We start from the raw sequence: 26,286 nt of genomic DNA, 5'->3' as shown, positions 1-26,286 counted from the left end.
TGCAAGTAAAAACAACACGAAACTGTGTGAAAACAATACAGGAGTTATCTATCCTGCTATCCAGCAGCTGCCGAGGGCCTTTTCTGTTTTCAAGAGTGGAAATCTCGAATCCAGCAGTAAGACTGGTAGATGTGATTACTCAGTGTCGAATGTTCACTGGATGGAATTAGAACTGAATTTGCCAATGAAGGAAACGATACGATAATAATAAATGTTGCCATGTATTTATTACCACTGAATTTTTTTCGTCACATTTTAGGCCTCCATTGTGGGATGCCCTTATTTTTTAAATCAACCCTGCTTATTTATAAGCTATATTTGTCTAGGCCGCGACTTTATCAAATCATTTGACTGGTTACTCATGAGCCAGTGAATATCTTAAGAACAAAATATCGTTACAGAGAGTTACACGTGTACAATCGAGTACTTAAGTGCACATCTTACACACACAAAAATGAAAGGTATACCGAAATTACAACCGCTCTTCGACATTCTTAACCAAGTCAGTCCTATTTATTTCACAAAAATTCTGACGCCTAAATTGGAGGCATTTACATATCAATCAATGTATTTCATAACAGCATCCAATAAGTGGTGGTCGACGTCGAATTACTGATATCTAGGTACCCTCTGGCATATACGTCACTAAGTTTCTGCTCTGGGGTCCTGGCTGTGAGACTTGATAGGACGGATTTTGCCAGTATTCATTAACTAATCGGTGACATGACTCGTAGTGAAAAAAATTATAATTAATACAATAAAAGCAAACTCATTATGTCATTGCAAATAATCTGTAAAATGTGTTACTCACACACTAGCTTAATAATATTCTCTGAGTTTCAAAAACACAAACAAGTGTTACGCTAGAAATTTGAAAGTCCAAGGGACATCACCAGTAAAATGTCACTATAATTTTAGACTGTTGGGTTGGATGGTTTCCAGCAGTGTATTATCATATTACCAGAGTAAATGCCCCCTCTAGATCATAGTGCTGTTTCAGCGTGGAGTAGTCGAGATTTCATTTACATACAGTATAAATCTACGACAAGTCTCCATTTGCTTCTGAAAAGGATTCTCTCGGATATTGCGAGTGCATAAAACATTTCCATGGCGAGCGACTCTCCAGGACAATATCTTGTCTCCTACACACATATTTCCGCCCTGTCTCTGTTAATACTCGCTCGTTTCACCTAAGTGCTAAGCCGAACACGATGGTCTGCCCTCTCGGCAGTGAGATGTGGCCGTCCGGGGCCCGATCGTCTTCCGATCGTTCACTCTCTTGACCACCGCTGCGAGCAGTCATGAAAGTGGCTACATTCCTGTCAAGTTCTTTCTGCAGTATTCCAGAAAGAAAATCTAGCTTCTCGTAGACACGACCTCGTTCAAAGTGATTGAGGTGTTGATAATGGCGTCTTTGTCGCCTAAAAGGCATACTGGACTAGTATCAGATCACCACGTCCAACACCAAAGGTAACTAACGCTCATGCCCCTAAGAGTGTATTTAAAGCAAACGTAATTTGTATCCTCATAGTGGCGCTACTGGCGCCAGTCTTCCGTGACTGGCATGGAATCTGAATACACGACATGTTTCAGATGTAGAAACAAGCCTACCTTTCCTTCTCGCTGCTACGGTTTTATCCGTCAGTGTGTTGACTGGAATTGACGTTGGGAAAAGTGAACGACCACATAATAGCGCAATTTGTATTCTTATGCTCTCTACATATGGACCCACACTCTGAATACCAATGTGAAATACAGGAGGGCCGTGCTGGGCATTGTACTACATACTAACTTTCATTTCATTTCACGAATGTAGCGAGGAAGAAAATGATTCCTTAAATGCCTCCGTACAAACTGATAATTAATGTATTCCCATCTTCCAGGCCACTGCGGCAGCGAGATGTACGGGGCTGTAGCATGTTCCTACACAAAAGTCTCGTAATGGTTCTGGAAATAATGTAAGTGGGTACAACTCTAACTTCAAACGACTGTTAGTCAATGTTTCCCAACAAAAGCTGAGCATTCGAGTGTCATTCTTTGTTTACGTTTAAAGTCACCTGCTAATTGGGTCCCTTATATCGGCCCTACACATGAGCCGTAGGATGAGTCGCACTAGTGTTTCGTAAGAAATTTCCTTTGTTGACTGCTTACATTTTCCCACTATCCGGAAAATGAACCACAGTCAACAACCTGCCTCACCTGTAACTATGTGGTTATTAGAGCGTTTCATGTCCCTACAAATTTTTACACTCAAGAGCGTGTATGAGTTCACTGATTCCAACTGTCACTCGTTGATGTTGTAATCATACGCAACACTTCCCAGACTTTCGTCTTAGCATCGCTTGTTTTTCTTGTTAGGAATAGGGGTATCAGACGGTATCGGCGTGTAACTAGGCATACCAGTCGTACATGTTTTACATTTCATTCATTACGATACACATTTTGTAGTAATAGATGGAAGAAACGTTACAAACTGTCTTAAAACTAAAGTCGATACCAGCACGCAGTATGACCAACGTGCAATGACAGAGGTCGCCATCAGGGTGGTTTTCCAAACAGTATCACAGAGGGAGGACTCTGCTCTGCTAGAACCGAGGTGTTGTGTATTTCTCACATTTAGCACCCAGTACACAAGTATGTGTCGAGCTTCTCCCGTTTTCGCCAGACGCTGTGTTTACAGCGGCGTAGCAGCTGGCGCCTAACACGCTGACGGCGAACAAAGCCACTTTGCATCTCATCTGCCGCGAGCTCACTGCCTCGGGGCCTTCTTAATGCGGCGTCTGCTGCATCCCCGTACTGCAGCTCGAGCTGTTTTGAACGCGACGAAACTGGCTGCTTCATAACTTACGTCCAGATGTCATAAATGTTCATAAACGACTAAACTTTAGAAATTAAACCAGCCTCTTCCAGAAAAATCTGCAACGAAATATTACCATATTCCCATTTTACATATTGGTACAGAACGCGTAAGTGCCTTTGGAATGCGTGAAATTATAAGCGCGTAGTGTCATCAGAGATACTTTGTCTTCTGGAGGTTTCTTGGAACATTTCTGCTTTGCAAGATGCGCAGGAGATGGTGCGTACCGTTAACCGTGAGATGAGGAGACACAGTAGTCGGCAGTCGTGTGCCATGAGTAGTAATAGGCCAAGGATTGTAAGTAACAAAGTTGGGCAGTGAGCGGTCTGCTCTGTCGTTAGCTGACGTGGTGATGTCAGAGCGGAAGAAGGCACTCACAGGCAGATGACAGGGCATGCACGTTAACTTCAGGTTTTTGGTGAAAGCTTTTGTTTATACCAGAATACCAGAAATTAAATGTGTAAACTTCTTTTCTGCTGCGAAAACGTTACTATTAAAACTTACGAGTTATAGTCTACTGTAACTTATGCCTTAAGAATGGGTAAAACGTCAGAGCACAAATACACTGACACGCACTTGGATTCCGAAACGTTGAGTTACAAAGATAAAAAACTATTTATAATCGCACTGAAAAAAGTTACATAAGAACTTAATTGCTTTACATTACGATTACATAAGCAAAAACCAAGTTTACTTATCATTTATCCTCTTCAGTGAAGCTACCAAGGAGTGTTGTAAATATGCAAAAACATTCATAAAATCAGTTTTGTAACGCCCTAACAAAATTCGGGAAATGTTAACAAACACAGTATCACGCGCAACTACACTCTATATACAATGGTTTTTCCAAAAATGTATGTAACTATATACATAACTTTTATTTATAAAAACAGTTTGACTGCGTACTGAACTCATTATTTTGATGAAACATGCCATTTTCTCCCTTTTTTCCAATGAGGGTCCACGATATTTTTGGTCTGTCTTTTAATGGAAGTCATTTCTACGGTAAACTTTTAATTATCTTATTGTATATATTGGGGAACTGTTCGCCACGTGTTTCACGCAACTTACTAGTAATGCCCGCTTCTCTACACAAAATTGTCACTAGAAATTATACACAACCAGCTGATACATTTTGCCAATGTGATTGACACTAGCTCTTCAGTAGGTGTGACTAATGTTGTGTCGTACTACCTGCGCAGAGGAGATGTATATCTGGCCAGGCACCGAAATCCCTCCACGTTACAGTCCGAACCCACGGATGCTGAGGTGCTCTCATAATTTCCTATCGTCTCAATTGTTTTCTTCCCTTCAACCACTGACAGTGCTTCAGACATATCGGGAAGAATGCTACTAACTTTTGTTGCAGTCACAAATTTTCCTTCTTCATGAGGTCTACCAGAAAAGCATTTGACAGAGCAATATCGGAAGCATTGCAATTAGCAATAATAGCACTATTCTGTTTTTTACTTCAATGGGTTTGGATGGTCATAAAAATGTCCCAGGCCCCTCACAAGAGAAAGTAAGTTATCCAGAAAGTCCTGATTCAGCATGGCAGAAAGTGTATACTTGATATCTTATTCTCTTAAGTCACTGAATAGACCTAAAAGCTTCCGAATACATTTCATGAATCCTTTGTGAAAAAGTAACAAATATCTTGATGGTCCGGCGCGTATGCTCTCGCAGCATTTGTAGAACTTGGGCAGACATTGTTCTCGTGCGTTGAAATTAATTCCGAATCCACGTGCCAAAGGTATCTTACTTTCGAAGGTCCTTGATTTGAAGACATGTAAAGTGTCATCGACCAGCTGTATGAAGCCACTAGCGGGTCCTTCTAATGGAATTAAATATTGAACGGCCTGAGGTGTGAGACAGCAATTTGTTTGCTAAATGCTCCCTCTGCCTGTCTCTGCCCTTAACAGGGATGTGCTGCTACATTAAGTTTGGGCACATTTTCATCTCGCCGCTGTCTAAAGTCTCTCGAATTCGGATTTCATCACAGACTTATATTCTACAAAAATGCCTTTATCCAGCAAATCAATCCGTAACAAATTCAGCACATGTGGGACACCGCGGTTCCATGTGTCGCTAAGATGAGGGTAACGTTTATGTGCGTCTCATCAAGCTCGTTCCAAGTGGAATCTTTCTTGTTCCCATGTCTGCTGCAGAAGCTGCACCCTTATACGAATTACTGGCTAAGGCGATAATAACATCATTCAAGAAGGCAGCTGTCATGCGAATATCAAAATCACAGCCGCCATCTAGTGTATATAAGGGGCGTACCAGCAGCCCGCTGGGAGTCATACAACTTGAAAATGGCCGAGGTGTACTTGGCCGAAAGCTAGTGTAATATTAATTACTTGACACCATTGTAAGCCCGAGAATTTCTACTCAAAATCAAAATAAAAAGGTTATTTTTAAATCGCAAATAGCGCTTACACCATAACAATTAAAACGTTACTGTGGGGCCGTAACACCCTGTCCACCTTTAGATCATAGTAAATAATGCTGTCAATGTTCATTTCGTTAATGGAGAAAAGGTAAACACGTTCCTTGTTGGTGAATGCCTGCATTTTTATCACTGTAAAAATATCTTTCAAAAGGACAGGACAGCAACTGAAAGAGCGGTTTATCCAAGCCCTCAATGTCGACACTGTCGTTATAGGAATACACGATTTCTTTCCTCAAAACATTGTAACATTCAGACGACATAGGAGGCAGAATAATCGCTTTACGAATGTCCTCATAACTTCATCGAACTATTTTTGAGCCGTTTAGTAAAATTTTTAGTTGTTTGGGTGAAAATGTTTTTCCCAATGCACGAGTAATTCCATTAGACTCAAGGATGCCCTTATTAATTTCTTCCTCGCGCCGAAGTCGTTGTGTTCTTGACGGCTGACTCGGAAGATCCGTACTGCGCACTCAAAGTTGCAAACTCTTGTTTGTAAAAGCAGCATTCCTTCTTTCTAACGCTTTTACAGCTTTCATCAAAGTAACTTTATCTGTACCAGATGAAAGAATTTCATCCGTAAATGTGCCCTTATTAAGATGTTTCTTATTTGGTGTCAGCTTTTCCACAGTCATGAGAGACGTTTTATGTAGTTCTCATTTCCCATGCCGTTTTCTCCTTTTTTATTGTAGGTACAAGGCAAATTGCGCAACGGAACTGAGTCTGAGTTGAGCACTCTTTTTCAGTGTAAAATGAGAAATTCACCCTGTAAAATCCTGATGTAATCTGCTTTTGCGAAGTGGCGAGAGCATATTCGTGCATGCGCAATATTTACACTATCTTTCCTTCAGCATTTGGACAGTCATTTTTTTCGTAATATTTCATTACGCGGGATAATGTGATACATTACGTCAGTTCTCTTTCTGTTTCGGTTGTAAGACAAACAGCTGGTGACAGCACAGCCTGACATAGCAAAAATTAGTTTTCATGCTCACTTGAACATTCTGTACAGAGAATTTCACGGGATAAAGCGTAAACCATGAAGCTGACGAAAGCAATGTTGATCCTGGTGTCCACTGTTGGCTAAACATTAGAGTTGCGAATCAAGAACGTAATCGAATAACTCCACCAAACCAGTGTACTGTTTGGCGTGGTTCCGTCCACTGTCACATCATACACATAAGTGGGAAAACGCATTACTTTCTGCGCATTTACGTACTGCGGCCCCCCTGGCACAGGTCGTGTGATACGGTTGCAGTATCATTGATGGAGAAAGAATGAAACCAGCAAGAGTATTTTTCTACGGCATTTTTGAAAATTTGTAAATATGTAGAATTAAGACAACTTTTTCTTTCAACGTGTGAATATTCATCTTATTATTTATCTTGTTAGATATGAGTGGAAGCCTGAGAGAGTAGACTTTGATTTTTTTCCATGATGCGGAGTGAACAGTTTGTAGTACTTATGCCTCACATGAATGTCTTGATACAATTTACTTCACTGTTGCAGATTATGGTTCGCACATTATGCCTCACGCAATATATTTTTAGAGATATAACGAGGAGAACAAAAAGAAATGAAATAAAGGTGAAAGAAATGATGAACGTATAAAAAAATGATTTCACAGGTACGAGAACGAGCTACTAATTTTCCTCACAGGGAGAAAGTGTTATGCAGTGGAATTTACAAATAAAGGTAAACGAGGTTGTACGCTTGTGCAAATCAGGTAATATTTCTTTGAAAGAGTTGTTGAAATGGTTGAAAAATTCGCTATTTTCAGATAGGACTACTGAATCGAATTATGGCAAAGACAATATTTCTGAGCAAATTCACGAAACGTTTTACGTGCGCTAATATTGATCTGAAGATGAATGACGACGTATTGCAGTAATTTTGGTACTGGGTATGACATTATGTATGGAGACTTTGTTTTCATACGGTTAAGTGGTTTTATGTGATATATTTCATGCGATGTGCTTGTGATGTACAGGAAGATGAAAATATGGTTAGGAAAGTTGAGATATTATGTTCACTTTGAAATTTTTCATAGTAGTTGTTTGTCTGAGGAAAAGTTTTCGGATGCATTGAGAAAGGAGGTTGTTAATAGTATTGTGGAGAGGATGCTACATTTGATTTTTCACTATGTCCCAAACGATTTTTTTACCTGTAGATAACTGTTCACTCTGGCCATGAGAAAGTATACCTGTGTTCATGTTCCCAATTTTACAGTTGCTTTTCACAGCAGGTCAGCACCACTTTGTTTCATATGAATTTGTTTATCCCATAATGCTTAGCAGTAATCTTTCAACAACAAGTATTTATTGTTTGCCCTCTACCTGACATATATTTGGAGTACATCAAGCAGATAATTCTTAGGTGAGATTTCTTCGTCAGTGTATGAGTGAATTAGACACTCTTGTGGCCACAGATACTAATTTTGTTTGACAGGCTGACGACTGGTACTACAATAACATAATTCTAAACCTGGTAACATAATTCTTTCAACAGGAATAAATAGCAAGCTTTGCACAACAAAATGAGCACTTTTTCTCCGTTGTCATTTAGTTTCCTTCCCAGACGTTGGACGAGCAAGTAAAATTCTGCAGTAAGTAGCATGTCTTAGATACAGTTATCGCAGATATGTTTCACAGTATGTAAGACTGTTTTAAGCAGAAAAAACATTAATTTATGACTGTATAAGGCAGATGCATTCTCTCTTAACTGACATTTGTCATGTACTTTCCACTGATGATGTTATTATGGGTCCATCCTTATTTACAGAGTTTATTTTGTCATACTGATGAAAAATTAACTGACTCACATTTTTATCGGTTATTGCTCATGGTATTAGCATTAGCATTTGTAAAACTCTCACTAAGCACCCTTGACCTGTAACTTTTCTGTTTGCCCACGTATGTAAAGTAATACAATATTTTCGTTTATGAAATTCTTTGACACCACATATGATTAAGATTTATACCTGGACACATGCACTTTGGGGAGACTAGCCAAAAATTGTACGATATGACAACAGAGACAACATAGTTCTCTTCAATTGCTCTGAAAAACTAATTGTGTGTTACATATGGAACTTTACTCTCAGCAGCATGATTTTGAGATATAGTTGGCTTTGAATTGTCGGCGGAGAATTTGTTACAATGAACAGTTCACTCTGAGTCTACAAGTAAACTACCCACCCGTGAAGTAATCTGATTGTGCTAGTGTTGTCGATGTCAATGGAATGAAAACAATTCGCATCTTACACCAACTCTTCTATAACGATCACTTCTAGCAACGAGTCTACAGCACTTTTCTGCTGTACTGCGTACAGTTATTCTCATAGCCGAATTCTACTGCATATGCTTTACCGGAAACAGTACTCCTTACTGAAGACACTACAAAAACAGCTGTACTGGAGATCTAACATTTGTGATGAAACTAAACTTCTGGCAAGAAATTTCACAGAATATGTGCAGCGTGTTTTTCTTGTATCAACTAATGTTCTGGAAAGAAATAAGCAAGAATGTATAACAAGAAAAGATAAAAGACTAACTCTGGTATTTATATGTCATGAAGACTTTCACATTCCTTTATTTGTATCTCATGCTCACCGATGTTTACGACTGTGTCTGTACAACTGTTCACAACTATTCATTTATTTTGTAATCACTATTGTTATTGAATTTTTTTGAGTAATGTACATTATCATCACGATTGTAGTAGGTGTCATGAAGGCGTAAGCACCTTTGTACTGCTTGAAATAATATGCGCGCAGTCTCATCTCAGATAGTGTGTCCCCTGGAGGCTTGCTTGGATCATCTCCGCTTTGCAAGATGCGCAGAAGATGATGCACATTGTGTATCATGAGTATCAGTATGGCATAGACCGAGTGGTAGTGTTGCAGTTATACTCTGAAGAAGTCGATCGTGTTGGATTAGTGATTAATTTTTGAGAAGAAAGAGAGTGAAGCATTTTGGGAGGAATGTTTTATTACGACTGGTGTGTTGAGTAATAGTAGAGGATTTCATTTAATGTAATTGAATTCAGATTTTGTACCTTATGGCGGTAGGCTGTAGTTACGCATTCTTGAATTTGACATCCAGTGACTTGAGCCCTGGGAAGGTAAGCTGCCCTGCTTTCTTTCCATTTTGAATTATGCGGTGGAAATGAACGTGGAAAATTTAACGTCATTTTCCCGAGTGGCATTTCTCAAAAATCTCATTTGATGTTAAAGGCTACTAACGTTTGTCCACTCAAGAATGTAACTTTTTCAGTGTATTAACGTTATCGAGTATAGATTTAAGTGTCAGGAAGTCATTTCTGAAAGTATTTGTATGGAGTGTAGCCATATATGGAAGTGAATCATGGACGATAAATAGTTTGGACAAGAAGAGAATAGAAGCTTTCGAAATGTGGTGCTACAGAAGAATGCTGAAGATTAGATGGGTAGATCACATAACTAATGAGGAAGTATTGAATCGGATTGGGGAGAAGAGAAGTTTGTGGCACAACTTGACCAGAAGAAGGGATCACTTGGTAGGACATGTTCTGAGGCATCAAGGGATCACCAATCTAGTATTGGAGGGCAGCTTGGAGGGTAAAAATCGTAAAGGGAGACAAAGAGATGACTACACTAATCAGATTCAGAAGGATGTAGGTTGCAGTAGGTACTGGGAGATGAAGAAGCTTGCACAGGATAGAGTAGCATGGAGAGCTGCATCAAACCAGTTTCAGGACTGAAGACCACAACAACAACAACAACGTTTTTGAAGGTAAGAAAGAGAATTTATGATACAGATCTTTTCCAATAATGGAACTAATTGCATCTGATGTTATAATATATCTCATTTCATTGTTCACATCCAAAGTACAGGGACCGATGAGCGTAGCAGTCTGGTCCATTTAATCCCACAAACCAACCAACCAACCATCCAAAGTGCATACAAAAATATGAGTTATCATCTTCAGGCGGTCTCAGTAGTTGCACCATGTCATCAAAAGTATCTGGACACTTCAAAAAACGTACATTTTTCATATTAGGTGCATTGCCTGCCACCTACTGCCAGGTACTTTATATCAGTGACCTCAGTGAAAATTAGACATCGTGAGAGAACAGAATGAGACTCACGGACTTCGAATGTAGTCAGATGATAGGGTTTCACTTGTTTCATACGTCTGTGCGCGAGATTTCCACACTCGTAAACATCCATAGTTCCACTGTTTCCGATGTGATAGTGAAGTGGAAACGTGAAGGGACACGTACAGGAAGGCCTCGTCTGTTGACTGACCTAGACCATCATCAGCTGAGAGGGTCGTAATGTGTAATAGGCAGGCATCTGTCCAGATCATTACACAGTAATTGCAAGCTGCATCGGGATCCACTGCAAGTACTATGACAATTAGGTGATAGGTCAGAAAACTTGGATTTCATGGGCGAGTGGCTGCTCATAAGCCACACATCACGCCGGTAGACACCAAACGACGTCTCGTTTGGTGTAAGGAGCATAACCATTGGACGACTGAACAGTGGAAAAACGTTGTGTGAAGTGACCAATCATGGTACACAATGTGGTTATCCGATGGCGTTGTGTGGATATGGCGATAGCCTGGTGAACGTCATGTCCCAGCGTGTGTAGTGCCAATAGTAAAATTCGGAGGTGGTGGTGTTATAGTGTGGTCGTATTTTTCATGGAGTGGGCTTGCACCCGTTGTTGTTTTGAATGGTACTATTTTAGCACAGGTCTGCATTGATGTTTTAAGCACTTTCTTGCTTCTCACTGTTGAAGAGCGATTCGGGGATGGCGATTGCAACAATATCAAGCACCTGTTTATAATGCACGGCCTCTGGCGGAGTGCTTACACCACAATTACACGCATTCAATGGACTGGGCTCCCCAGAGTCCTGATCTGAATCCAATAAAAGATCTTTGCGATTTTTGGAAATGCCAACTTCGTGCCAGGTCTCACCGACCAACATCGATACCTTTTCTCAGTGCAGCACTGTATGAAGAATGGGCTGCCATTCCCCAAGAAACCTTCCAGTACCTGATGGAAAGTATGCCTGCGAGAGTAGAAGCTATTCTAGGCTAAGGGAGAGCCAACACCATACTGTATTCCAGCATTACCGATGGTGGACGCCATGAAGTTGTAAGTCATTTTCAGCCAGGCGACCGCATACTTTTAATCACATAGTCTAGCTCACCAAATGCGACATGCCTTCAAGAGGATCAGTGTCTCGGTGTTTCCACAGGTGGACCTAAATTAAGTAATAAAAAATACCATCACTGTCATTTTACTTTTGAAAACAGGGTGTCTCCTTGTGGCGCTTTACAGCTTTGTATTCTAATCAAATCATTCGGTTAAACGCATGGTTGTAAATACTATAGTTTTGGTCACGTATGCACGTCGTTACCTGTCGTGCGTCTGCTGTAATGTCGCAGCTATACCAACTGCAGTTCCGTTTGTAAAATGTGTAAACACATAAGAAAAATGTAAATCCATCCTGATTGTAGTGCGTATTATCTAATTTCCATTGTCAGTTGGACTAGTATGGCCGAGACTGAAATAAGCTCGTCAAATAATGTACATGTTTAATTATATGATAAATAATTAAACTCATCAGTTTTGCTAATTTAATACGCAGCTGGTACATACTGTACAGCGAGCATATTATATTCACCATAGTTAGAGCAGAATTAGAAAGACCTCTTGATGTGTAGTATTGTGTAAAAGTGAGTTCATTTGATCTAGCTATACATGATATATGAATGATGAACCTACCTCAAACAAATACACAACAAAGATCAAAATACACTGCAAATTTACATTCGTAAAAAATAATCTTTAACATAATTCGCAGTTCATATTAAACTGAATAATTTGCCTACATTTCTCATTTGACTGAGCTGAAAATTCAGCAGCATAAGCTACAAGTTTGATATATGGCACTATGATTTTAGCAAGTTTATGACTATAACCGTCGTAATAACAACTACACCTGAAAGTAATTTCATGATGACAGTGTACCATAACTACCCCTCCCACTGTGGTTAGATGTTACAGTATTCAGGGTGAAGCGAAATTCGCGCACTCAGGTTTCGCAGAGCGAGTCCTCACATGGCAGCGATAAGAAATGTCTGTCACAGAGTTTCGTCTGGCGAGTACATCCAGCACAAAAAGGACATTTAAGTGTGGCTATCTGGCAACACTGTAACCACAAGTACTGTTACTACCTCCGTCAGCAACAACAGGTGTTGCTGTACAGATAGTGCAGTAGCTAGAGTTTTGGGTTAGGATACAGTAGGTCCTTGGTTCCATCCTGAGTTGAGGTGTATGTTTTTTTTTTATTTGGTAAATATAGTCTAGGTGGTACGGCATCTGGGATCTTAACCGTCAACAGCGATTGCAGTGGGTCCTCTAGAAAGCATTAGCAGTTACATGTTACAATCGTATTACTGGAAGATTGGTCAGCTTTGAAATAAGCCCTTTTACACCTCATGGGTGTGAATTGATACCCACAACTTCATCTAGTAAACGAGAAGCCTATCTTGTTTGAACTCTATGGACTGTGTGGCTGGTCCTGGCGGGGCTTAGAATCCTCCCTCGGGCATGGGTGTGTGTGTTTGTCCATAGGATAATTTAGGTTAAGTAGTGCGTAAGCTCAGGGACTGATGACCTTAGCAGTCCCATAAGATTTCACACACATTTGAACTTTTGTTTAGAACCCTGCCCCAATGATCCCATAGATTAGTACCAGCTAATATTCTTGCTTCGGTCAGGTTGATTACATTTCGTTAGGGGTTTACGTTACCAGTGGTGCTAGCAATTTGCTTTGCGAATAATGTCCAAATTCGTTTACTATTTGTATGTGTTATCACCATAGTCCCATTAAGTATGTCTTTGAACATTGAGTCTGGTAACCGCATGCTGTTTAGTACATATCTCAACGCGATATTATTATTATTATTATCATTATCATTATTATTATTATTCTACCGATGGAATTGTGGAAACAACACGTTTATAACCATTAGGGGAACAGTGTAATTCGAAACTGAACATTTCACAGTTAGCAGTGTCGGGATGAACCATGGAGAACAATATGTCATAGGGGTGATCCGCGTTACGTAGAACAGCGCACAGGACTGACGGCGTGTTTATGTTGTATGCGATGTCCACCAGACAGAGACGAGTTGCGAGAGGAGTAACGCGCCGATGAGAGACTCCAATGTACATACTCACACATCTCGAATTTTGTCATTCTAAACCTCCACACTCTGGCATAAATGTGCGACAGTATTTGGACAGAACACATTGACGGCAATGGCTCGGATGTGCAGGCCTAGTTGTATGCCCACCGCATTCACTTGACCTAAATCCCATGGATTTTTTCCTGTGTGACACTTGAAGGAGCATGTGGAAGAATTGGTAGCTGTTGTTAATTGTGCTTTCGTTACTGTGGACGCAGTTTTGCCGCGAAGGGTCCAAATGTGTACGATTCAGTGAGATGCGCAGTGTTTAGACTTGCAGGGAGGTCGCTTTGAGCTTCTGTTGCTCTGAAGACAAAGTATTCTGTTGTGAAGTTCATGCACACATTATAATGGACATTATTATTGTAGCTGGTTGGTAATGTGCGACATCTGAGCGCTCATGTTACATGTAATATGAATGACCAGAAGATGTGCTATTGCACTGTGCTATCATCTTTAGGATCTGGAAATTGGTATTGTTTTTGTTGTTATTCTGTGCTATGACAGATCATTTCTTTCACATGTCTATTTCGTATTTGTCTAACCACGTATTTATGTTCAGCGTTACAAAATGTTGTAAATGTAAAATATATGTGACCTAATAAACGGTGTATATTACAGTATGGAATGCCAGAATGAAATTAGCAAATAAAAAAAGTTTGGCTCAACCCAAGATTGCACCCTCGACCTCCTGCAAGCTAAACCAAATCACTATCTACCGCAACAACTGTACAGCACAAGTTGAATGTGCTGGCAGAGGTACGTGCCATACATGTGGTTACAGTGTTGCCGTATTGCCACTCCTTAACGTCCTTTTTCTGACGGATGTGCTTGCCAGACAAAATATTGTGACAGACATTTTCTTATCACTGGAATGTGAGGAGTCGCGCTGCGAAACCCCAGTGCGCGAATTACGCTTCACCCTGTACAGTTTCATCAGTGCTCTTTTAAGGCCATAAGCTTAAAATTTATCAAGTTAAAGTCGATAACCTCATTGATTAAGAAGATGAAGCGGTTTGTTAGAACATAGCGCCATATAATGAGACTACAAGTTTTCCACTACAATTGTGAAGTAAAGGATTTATTTTCATAGGAATACCTGTGGGCCTCTGGCGACCGGGAAGGGATGAGGCGGTTGCAGCACACATGATAAACAAACCACGCATACATTTATCACACATATTTCTTGAATACGTTGTTTAATCTGCTTGTGGAAATGGTACTGAAGGTTTCCCACCTTGTAGGCCATGAAGTCATTAATACACTCCCCGAAATTGAAATACGAACACCGTGAATTCATTGTCCCAGGAAGGGGAAACTTTATTGACACATTCCTGGAGTCAGATACATCACATGATCACACTGACAGAACCACAGGCACATAGACACAGGCAACAGAGCATGCACAATGTCGGCACTATTACAGTGTAAATCCACCTTTCGCAGCTATGCAGGCTGCTATTCCTCCACGATCGTAGAGATGCTGGATGTAGTCCTGTGGAACGGCTTGCCATGCCATTTCCACCTGGCGCCTCAATTGGACCAGCGTTCGTGCTGGATGTGCAGACTACGTGAGACGACGCTTCATCCAGTCCCAACATGCTCAATGGGGAACAGATCCGGTCTAGAATGGTAGAACGATGGGTTCGATGACGGTTTGGATGTACCGTGTACTATTCAATGTCCCCTCGACGATCACCAGAGGTGTACGGCCAGTGTAGGAGATCGCTCCCCACACCATGATGCCGGGTGTTGGCACTGTGTGCCTAGGTCGTATGAAGTCCTGATTGTGGCGCTCACCAAACACGAATACGACCATCATTGGCTCCAAGGCAGAAGCGACTCTCATCGCTGAAGACGACACGTCTCCATTCGTCCCTCCATTCACGCCTGTTGCGACACCACTGGAGGCGGTCTGCACGATGTTGGAAAGTGAGCGGAAGATGACCTAACGGTGTGCGCGACCGTAGTCCAGCTTCATGGAGACGGTTGCGAATGGTCCTCGCCGATACCCCAGGAGCAACAGTGTCCCTAATTTGCTGGGAAGTGGCGGTGCGGTCCCCTACGGCACTGCGTAGGATCCTACGGTCTTGGCGTGCATCCGTGCGTCGCTGCGGTCCGGTCCCAGGTCGACGGGCACGTGAACCTCCCGCCGACCACTGGCGACAACATCGATGTACTGTGGAGACCTCACGCCCCACGTGTTGAGCAATTCGGCGGTACGTCCACCAGGCATCCCGCATGCCCACTATACGCCCTCGCTCAAAGTCCGTCAACTGCACATACGGTTCACGTCCACGCTGTCGCGGCATGCTACCAGTGTTAAAGACTGCGATGGAGCTCCGTATGCCACGGCAAACTGGCTGACACTGACGGCGGCGGTGCACAAATGCTGCGCAGCTAGCGCGATTGGACGGCCTACACCGCGGTTCCTGGTGTGTCCGCTGTGCCGTGCGTGTGATCATTGCTTGTACAGCCCTCTCGCAGTGTCCGGAGCAAGTATGGTGGGTCTGACACACCAGTGTCAATGTGTTCTTTTTTCCATTTCCAGGAGTGTAGAAAGGAGGCTTGGGGTTTAGCGGCCCATAGACGGCAACGTCTTTGCACACGACGCACATGCTTGTAATGGGAAATGATGAAGGAGTAGTGCCCTTTCAAAGATATCATGCTGTCAAGCTCCTTTAGCGATTTGCGAAAGCCACAGATGAAAAAAATTCCTGACGGCTGGACGGGGTTTTTAACAGCTGTTTTTATTTATTGAACATGATCAAATTAGAGCTTTCAGTCCCTGTCTTACATCGGACCAGATCCAGTACGTTTATTTTTGCATCATAGTTACCCAAGAAATAACAAAAACTTATATGTTCCAAATAGCAATAAAATAGTATTAATGAATTAAGAACGATTTCAACGTTCTCCGGAATAAGAGTCCATTGTGCTGACCACTGTACCACCTCGCTCGGCAATATCATTACACGAAAAGGAATGGAGAGATGCAGTGAAGATGCTGCAGCTACGTAATAAATAATTCTCAGAGTACTTCACAGCATGGCCAGGAAGCTAGCAGTTCATCCTTTCGTCGTCTTTTCCCAAAACTGTAGCCAGAATTACGTAAAACACCGGCAGTAGTAGCCATAAATAGTCATATTATCGTATAGAGACTCCTACTTCCTTCAGTAACGAAATCTACACGAATAACCATCAATCTATAATGATTCCAGTATCATATGACTCAAATGTAGAAGTTCGATAACTTAGCCCAACATAAAAGAAAGGTCACTGATTTAATGTGTACTTTTTTGACTGGTATTATACGCATTCCAATTTGACACCAGATATTTCATGTGGTTTCGATAATCTTGTCTATGAGAATCATGACTTTGAAGTTGGTAGGAGAGGATTATAGCACAGGGTCATCACTTTCTCCATTCAGAGAAGGGCACCTCATTTTCTATCCCTGTAACAACATGATTGCTTCGGTAGAGATAATGCCAGAAGTTTTCTGGTATAAGACTTGGCTTCCTCCATTGGTCCACCCAGATGGTTTATTGACCCATATTAACTGTATACATTTATGTGATGAGGTATGTATGAGAGTAAATTTCTGAGTCATATTTTCAACAACGTCGACCGATGACAATGCCTCTAAAGTGAAGAATTTACCAAGGCGTACTGATTTCGAGAGGGATTCAAAATATGAAATGGTTCAGACATATGCTCTTAATTTCAGTGCTACTCTGTTATTGCAATATGAATAATCAGTGCATTGACGGCTACTTTCTAGGAATGGTATTAAGTTCTTCGACTTGCCTTTACAGCCTATCTCCTGAACTAAGAAGCTATACTTGTTTATTAGGAACCGTCTCCCCCCCGCCCCTCCCCTACAAAAATGGTTAACATGGCTCTGAGCACTACGGGACTTGACATCTGAGGTCATCAGTCCCCTAGAACTTAGAACTACTTAAACCTCACTAACCTAAGGAGATCACACACATCCATGCCCGAGGCAGGATTCGAACCTGCGACCGTAGCATTAGCGCGGTTCCAGACTGAAGCTCCTAAAATCACTCGGTCACAGCGGCCAGCCCCTCCCCAACAATAAACCTTGCCATAGTGTAATAGTTCACGATTCACAACGAATTATTTAGCTGTACCGGAGATGGAATCACAAAGACAGGTAACTGTTAAGAGGCCACATAAACACAGATTCATCGAGAAGGTTGGCAGCCGTTTCAGAAGATGTTGGGACAACAAACTGATCCCGCCTTGGAACAATGACCTACAGGGCTTTGTTGTCTAGGCAGAAAATAAAAGAGGCTATAGCAGTTTTACACTACCTGGTAAAAAATGAAGCAACATAAGACACAGACGTAAGTATAATTTCGTATATATACTCACCATTGGCGTGCTTTTTTTCTTTCTTTCTGTGCTGATTGGTTTGATGTGGCCCGCCAAGGATTCCTCTCGTATTCCCACCTCCCAATCTCGGAATAACACTTGCAGCCTATGTTCTCAACTATTTGCTAGATATATTTCAATCTCTATCTTCCTCTACAACTTTAAGACCCTACAGCGCACTCTAGTACCATGGAAGTTATTCAGTAATGTCTTAATTGATGTCCTACCATCCTATCCCTGACCTATCGTAAGCATCCTGTCATCCTACCTGCTGTCTGCTACTTTCAGAATGTCTTATGGTATATGTAAACACTATCATTCGTGTAAGATATTCCCCAAAATCTTGTCATCTCTAAGCAGAAAAAATTGTACATATACAATGATACGAAAGATTTGAACGTTCATAACACATTTTATCTAGAGTTAACTCGTATACATATAAAAACCCTACATTCCAGGTAACCATCAATATTTTTAAAGCCAAAAGTTAAAAAATAATTACCATTCAGGCACATACGAAACACAAATTTCGAAAATATGTTTGTAATGTTACAACCAACAGAGGAACAGACTGTTCACATAAAATAATTTTACTAGAGGTTTTTCGCTCTGTTGCAAAATTAGGAAAATATTCTTACACAGTGTAGTATTCCACGCATTCCTTTCCTCGCCGATTCTACGAAGAACCACTTCATTCGTTACTTTATTAGTCCAACTAACTTTCAATATCCTTCTGTATCACCACAGCAGGCCTAACAGGATGTGTAATGGAGCACGAATATCGTCAAAAGTTGGCTGATCACTCTGAAGGCCACGAAGACGCGGTGTACGTGTTTCAGACAGCGTTAACACTAGGTGACACAATTGGAAAGGGTCCTCGTTGTGGGTAACCCTTTAAGCGGTTTGTCGAATCATGGAATATCCTGTGATAAAGGCATCCCAGTGTGACGGTGGCCCGCTCATGGACGGCACACGAACTTGCTGGCAGGCATACTCGTCGGCAATATTCCGGTCTAGCATGTGTGGCCACCAACAGGGACGATCGCCATATTGTGCACCAGTAATATCACAATTCCTCTTCATCTGTTTCCTCCGTGGAAGATCGAATTAAGGACCCCTTTCAGCATTCTGTGTCATCCCAACAAGGAGAAGTGTGCCGTTTCCTGCTGGGACCAAGTTATCCAATTGGGATCCTTGATACACCCAATGCATTTTTCAAGATAACCACCGAGAATTGATCAAGGTCACCCAGGGGAACCACAAGACGCTGCTCTACTCACCGTGTCCCTCCCCCCTTTTGTAACTGGGACAACTGCTTGGTGTAGTTCACTCAGGAGCTGGGCAGCATAGAGGCAGGATTAGTCTGTTTCTATTTGTAAATAACAAGTTACGTCACTCGAGTACTATTTCTTAGTAATAATTCAGTGTTAATAATAACTTAGTATTATGTGGCACCAGCAGAGACCGCACCCTGACGGATAGGAAAGTACTCTCATTTTTACTTATTTACCGATATTATTCATATATTCCGCAGAATTAGGTATTTTTCACTTATTTCCGGAATTTTCACAATTTTGTCCAGTTACGCAAGATCCACCTCATTATTATCGACGTCGCGTGGACGTCATGATGCTCTCAGTAATCATAGTAGGGTATGTGCCTGAATTAGGCACCACTGATACAGATTCACAAAACCCCAAATCCATTTTTTACAGCTGGGTAGTTTTTAGGTTGTGTCTATTTGTTAATAACAAATTATGTCAATCGAGGTTTGTTTATTATTAACAATTTCATATTTCGTCATCAAGACGCCACACCAAGGCACATTTGTAAGCACGCTCATTTGTCAGTGTTTTCCACAGTGTTACTCATTTTATCCGATTGCACGAATTATGCGTCAACACAGCAACACGTGGCATCGTGTCAACGACGCATCACCTTACGTTGATGTCGTGACCCTGTCAGCCGTTCATTCTGCAGCACTGTCCCGATTTATGTATCAGTGCTAACCCACCATGTCATTACTAGTGTGTGTGTGTCAGGCGTTATAATGTTAGAACTAAGCACACTGGTAGAAACAGCGACATCATGTCGAAGACATCGTAGAGAATTCTATAAGCACTACCGATTTAACCGAAGGTATAGTATGTATAAAAAATACCACAACACAGTAGATAAACCCCCACCACATTGGTAGATTGTATGGCCTCATAGTAAAATTCTGATGTTTCCAGAGAAACTGTATTTTGTAGCATAGTAAGAAGAAATACACATCTAGAGAGATGAGCAGTACCAGCAACAACCACAAAGGAAGCACGTCACTGGCTGGGCAGACTACCCATAGAATTCTGACATATTGGCGTGATTGGCGAACGCCGATTCTTCGAGAATGATCGCCAACACACTACCAAGCAATGGTTGAAAAAAGTGTGGTACGATCATCTCTTGCCAGGTGGCTGATGTTGCTGCTACGAGTATATCAGTTTTAGCTGAGTGATCTCCCAACCTCTGTAATAATAACGGTAAACAGACACAAATACTGGTACGGATACGCACATAGTTAACGAGAAACTCTCTCCAAGCATCATGTCGACTGGTTAAAGTGAGATTCTGGCACGATAGGGAACTCCTCGTGTGATCGCGGCCACCAAGTCGCAAACAGCAGAGATCCGCTTCTGCATACAACACTACCGCCAGACTGTCTTCCTAGGCAGAGTAAAGAAGTTTGCACAATGCCATTGTAATCGTCTACAATGTGGTGGATATCACATAAGTCACTGAGACACTGACGGAGATGGCAAGCCAGTCATAACCCGTCGGCGTCCATGCAGATAAATGTTGCTACCAGTTTAATAGCCAAGAACACCCCTCCCTTCCAATCTTTCTCTCCAGAGCACCTAGGTAATCCAGTAGTGGGTCGCCGGCACCTACATGCTCACCAGAGGAAATCTGCAGTCTACTCTGCGGATAAACATTGTTAACAATTTACATGGCAAGCATTTTTTCCCCTCTACCCTTTCCTCTGAAGCAGTCAAATAAATGATACCCGTCCACCTCCAACAGTCAAAGATTTTGAAATTAGGATGGGTGAGTCCATTTCCAGACAGGTAGCCTCGTAGGTGGATTGAAGATACGTAATTACAATGTGTAAACAAAATAAACCCTACAGCCTTATGAGTATACGCTACATTACTGTAAGTCTCGTATATTAACCACCGGAAAACAGAGTATGGCCATTGTCATTAACCCAGTATCGACTGATTCCTAGAATTCCAAAGACACATCCAGGACATAGCACACAGGATTTGCTACGAAAATGTATTTGTGCGTTAATAATGAGTGTCTTTCAAAGATGTGCAAGACTGTCGTAACTGAAATATCTCCCACTGACGTGACCCACAATGGGTATATCGGGAATAAACCATGCGACGTCTAAGACCCACGGAGGTCTAGATACCATAAACAAGCTCAGAGACCTTCAGAGAACGAGTACCGTTTCTTTTTAGATAGGGCTATTCTCCAATCAACAGTTAATTTACCACATTATGAACTCAAACACCATACGCAGAAGTGACCGCTTGAAATGAGTTGCATATACTTGGTAACAGTGCTGTCAGCAGCAAATTTATGATGAGATGGTGCTCGTATCAGCTGGCTCTGTCACAGCAATGAACAACGGATGCCGATGTCTCCGCTGTAAGCCTGCAGACGGCCCTGTGTATGCAGACCAGATCTCGACCGCGCAATACCTCTCTCGCTAGTCCCGAGGTCCACAAACCCGATGTGCGGATATTGGCATATGGTAAAGCGCAGGAAGCGGCCTACGCGAACGTATTAAAGTTAGCAGTAATGGCTAACAAATTCCTTTCCCCTCACCCGTGATTTTAGTGTCCAGAAAATTGAGATGGCCATTGCAACCGTTAAAACGAAACAGGACGTGTCTCTAAATGCTACACTCCTGGAATTGGAAAAAAGAACACATTGACACCGGTGTGTCAGACCCACCATACTTGCTCCAGACACAGCGAGAGGGCTGTACAAGCAATGATCACAAGCACGGCACAGCGGACACACCAGGAACCGCGGTGTTGGCCGTCGAATGGCGCTAGCTGCGCAGCATTTGTGGACCGCCGCCGTCAGTGTCAGCCAGTTTGCCGAGGCATACGGAGCTCCATCGCAGTCTTTAACACTGGTAGCATGCCGCGACAGCGTGGACGTGAACCGTATGTGCAGTTGACGGACTTTGAGCGAGGGCGTATAGTGGGCATGCGGGAGGCCTGGTGGACGTACCGCCGAATTGCTCAACACGTGGGGCGTGAAGTCTCCACAGCACATCAATGTTGTCGCCAGTGGTCGGCGGAAGGTGCACGTGCTCGTCGACCTGGGACCGGACCGCAGCGACGCACGGATTCACGCCAAGACCGTAGGATCCTACGCAGTGCCGTAGGAGACCGCACCGCCACTTCCCAGCAAATTAGGGACACTGTTGCTCCTGAGGTATCGGCGAGGACCATTCGCAACCGTCTCCATGAAGCTGGGCTACGGTCCCGCACTCCGTTAGGCCGTCTTCTGCTCACGCCCCAACATCGTGCAGCCCGCCTCCAGTGGTGTCGCGACAGGCGTGAATGGAGGGACGAATGGAGACGTGTCGTCTTCAGCGATGAGAGTCGCTTCTGCCTTGGTGCCAATGATGGTCGTATGCGTGTTTGGCGTCGTGCAGGTGAGCGCCACAATCAGGATTGCATACGACCGAGGCACACAGGGCCAACACCTGGCATCATGGTGTCGGGAGCGATATCCTACACTGGCCGTACACGGTGATCGTCGAGGGGACACTGAATAGTGCACGGTACATCCAAACCGTCATCGAACCCATCGTTCTACCATTCCTAGACCGGCAAGGGAACTTGCTGTTGCAACAGGACAGTGCACGTCCGCATGTATCCTGTGCCACCCAACGTGCTCTAGAAGGTGTAAGTCAACTACCCTGGCCAGCAAGATCTCCGGATCTGTCCCCCATTGAGCATGTTTGGGACTGGATGAAGCGTCGTCTCACGCGGTCTGCACGTCCAGCACGAACGCTGGTCCAACTGAGGCGCCAGGTGGAAATGGCATGGCAAGCCGTTCCACAGGACTACATCCAGCATCTCTACGTTCGTGGGAGAATAGCAGCCTGCATTGCCGCGAAAGGTGGATATACACTGTAATAGTGCCGACATTGTGCATGCTCTGTTGCCTGTGTCTATGTGCCTGTGGTTCTTTCAGTGTGATCATGTGATGTATCTGACCCCAGGAATGTGTCAATAAAGTTTCCCCTTCCTGGGACAATGAATTCACGGTGTTCTTATTTCAATTTCCAGGAGTGTAGATACCAGTTTGTCAACACTACCAGCCTCTTACCTGCAGAAGCAGACAAAGGAAAGCTCTAACGAGTAGAATCGTTCTAACATTACGTTTGTTATATGTCTGTGAGTTGCTGGATTTATCCATACAGTTTTATTAATAACAAGGAAGATATTATTGGTAGCAAAAATACACGCTACTGGTACTCGTTACAATAATATCATCAGGCGTTGAGTGCAAAGATTGTATCACAAATCAACCTATCGCCTGGTTCCCATGTATCGTTAAATCTCTGACGAAGACCCGTCTACGAGGTTGTAGTCAATGACGAATAGCAAACCAGATCATATCGGAGTCAGATTCAGAGCCTGATACTTCTGAGAGGGACTATCTCAGAGATTACTTGCACAGACAGGTTTTATTAAGACAACTGCACTAAAAATGCTTTCTACGACAAATATGCAGTAACTTGTGTCATGTTTGCCATCATGTCAGGAACCAATAAAAATGCGTATTGTGGTATTGCAATTGATGTATCACAGGACAGACGCATATACTGTTTTCTATGAAGATGAATAAAGTATGATCATCCCATGAGTTTTATAACGTTCATGGACACACTTGCGGAAATGCTGTAATACAACCCTCATTAAGTGTATGACTTCCCCAAGAACGTATAATGTAATGCTGGCTGGACCTTTCAAGCGTAGCATCAATCAACACATTAATATTATGTAAACTGAAACTATGCAAGGCTCTTTTTTCACGGAAACAATAAGGATAAGCGACATTCACAGTCAGCGTGATATAATAGAAAAAGAACATGTGCAGTTACACGCTATCCTCTCTCTACCTCTGTTTTCGTGTGTAATACAAGGTTCAACAATATGTTTGTTTGTGTGTGTGTGTGTGTGTGTGTGTGTCTTGGGCTACAGTCTGGATGAGCATTTAAAAAATCTTAATGAATATGCGTCCAACATTTATTCGGAATTATACTATGTAAGCACTAGACTGTTAGTAAAATAGTCTTCTATGGAAGTAGTTCATGCGATAATTATAGCCCACATCCATTAGACCAATATGGTAAGTGTCTAATAGACTATCCATCAAACCGTCCATAGCCAAAATATGTTCACTCTCCAACAAAACACTCCACTCTACGTTAGATGAAAGTTATAAATCTGCTACGTTAAAACTCTCAGGCTCAGGGGTAGCAACTGGTCAGAACGAACGACCGAGACATTTGTGAGAGAGGGGTGACTCACTCCAAAGCGTGCAGAGAAACACCGAAGAGTGTGTCTATACCTTTATTGCATCGACGGTACACAGTGGGCCTTCCATTGATCCCTGTGGTGGCGCCGCGTGGCGAGTGTGCGTTGGTCAACGCCAGTGCCAATGCCGAAATCTGCTAAGTCAGCGGCCGTACGCCTACACATACAACAAACAGCAGCTGCAGCTCTGATACACAGCACCTCATGCCCCTAAAAACCGCAAAATGGGAACTTCACTGGCACGTCCACAATTACCTCTAAACAAAGACAAGTCCACGAGTTGCTGTGGCTTCGCAAAAGTACGAGTAACTCTAAACACCATGTACCCTAGCTCAGACCACTAACTCTGACAACGAGAGCAAACATCAAAAATTACACGTAAAATTGAGACTCACGGCACCTCATTGTGCTGAGCTGTTACTACCAAACCTCGATATCCACTAAAATTGGAAGTTTAAACGTTGATGTTGCGTATCGATATTATAGTCTTAGAAACTTAGTGACATCGATGTTAAAAAAAAATATTGTCCATCTATGTTGGCAAAGAAAAACCAGCTACTCATATCGTGCTGCTAATTTATCTTCTAGCAGACAAATCTATTTTCTGAATTACTCTCATTACAATAACAGTGCAACTAATTTATGATTTGTAATAATTTATCTCACTGATGTTACTTTTAGTATATAGTCAAAAAGTAGGTTGATACATAATATTAAATATTGCAAATTTTTTGTTTATAAATATAGAATTACGTGTTGCTCCTTGAATCATTCTATAAATTCATCGTTTAACATTTATGATACGAACACTCATGTTTGGGTTTGATTACTTTTGGCCGTTGATGTTTATACTTCGATGACGAAATGAGCATCGTTGATTGGTCAACATGGCATATATATATATATATACTGACGCAAATACGGAACGAAACTGCCGGCTTTAACCCACACAATGAAGCGCTGTCTTTGTTTGGCGCTACCGTGTTTACGGTAGATGTACGTTGATGGATGGGCGTTAAGTGACACGGCGGGTACAATCCCCAGTGTGTCGCCGAGCGTTATCACTACTTCATGGTTCGATTATCTCTTATTCGGGGCCTGAATATTCACAATAGAGGCAGATGCAGACTCAGCGTCCATATATATAAAGATTACATTACGAAAAACTCGATGAGAATTCCAACAGGACGTGGTACTCTGGAGTGTTTCTTATGTGCTTAAGTACAACAGTATTTAATCATATTAACAACCACAAGATTAACCTTTAAAAACAGTCTATCTCATTTCTTTACGATGAAAGACAAATTAATTTTAGACTGTTATGGAAAAAGCAGACAGCTACGCCTCTATGGGGGAATGTGTGTTTGATTTTAGAGATCGTCTTGATAATATTGACCCCGGATGATGCACTTTCAGATATCCTTCAGAACTAAGGATTTAATTTTTCTCTTTAGGACACCGCGGACTAAATTATCTCGCCAAATCGGTTTCCAGCTCTCTGTTCCTAATTCAGGGGAATGTTTTTTCAATTTCAACTGAATTTTGTGTAGGGCTGACCGGGGCACATTTACGCCGACTTCTTGTGGCAATTTCTTAATTTTTTTTTCTAAATCTACCTTATTTAAAACTGTTTAGTCTAATAACGTGGTTATTAAAGTATAACTTGCTATATGCCCTTCTAAACCATGATTAAATTTATATGTGCAACATAATTTCATA

The sequence above is a fragment of the Schistocerca gregaria genome, chromosome 1 (genome assembly GCF_023897955.1).
Source record: "Schistocerca gregaria isolate iqSchGreg1 chromosome 1, iqSchGreg1.2, whole genome shotgun sequence".
Classification (NCBI taxonomy): domain Eukaryota; kingdom Metazoa; phylum Arthropoda; class Insecta; order Orthoptera; family Acrididae; genus Schistocerca; species Schistocerca gregaria.
Note: the sequence above shows the minus strand (reverse complement) of the source record.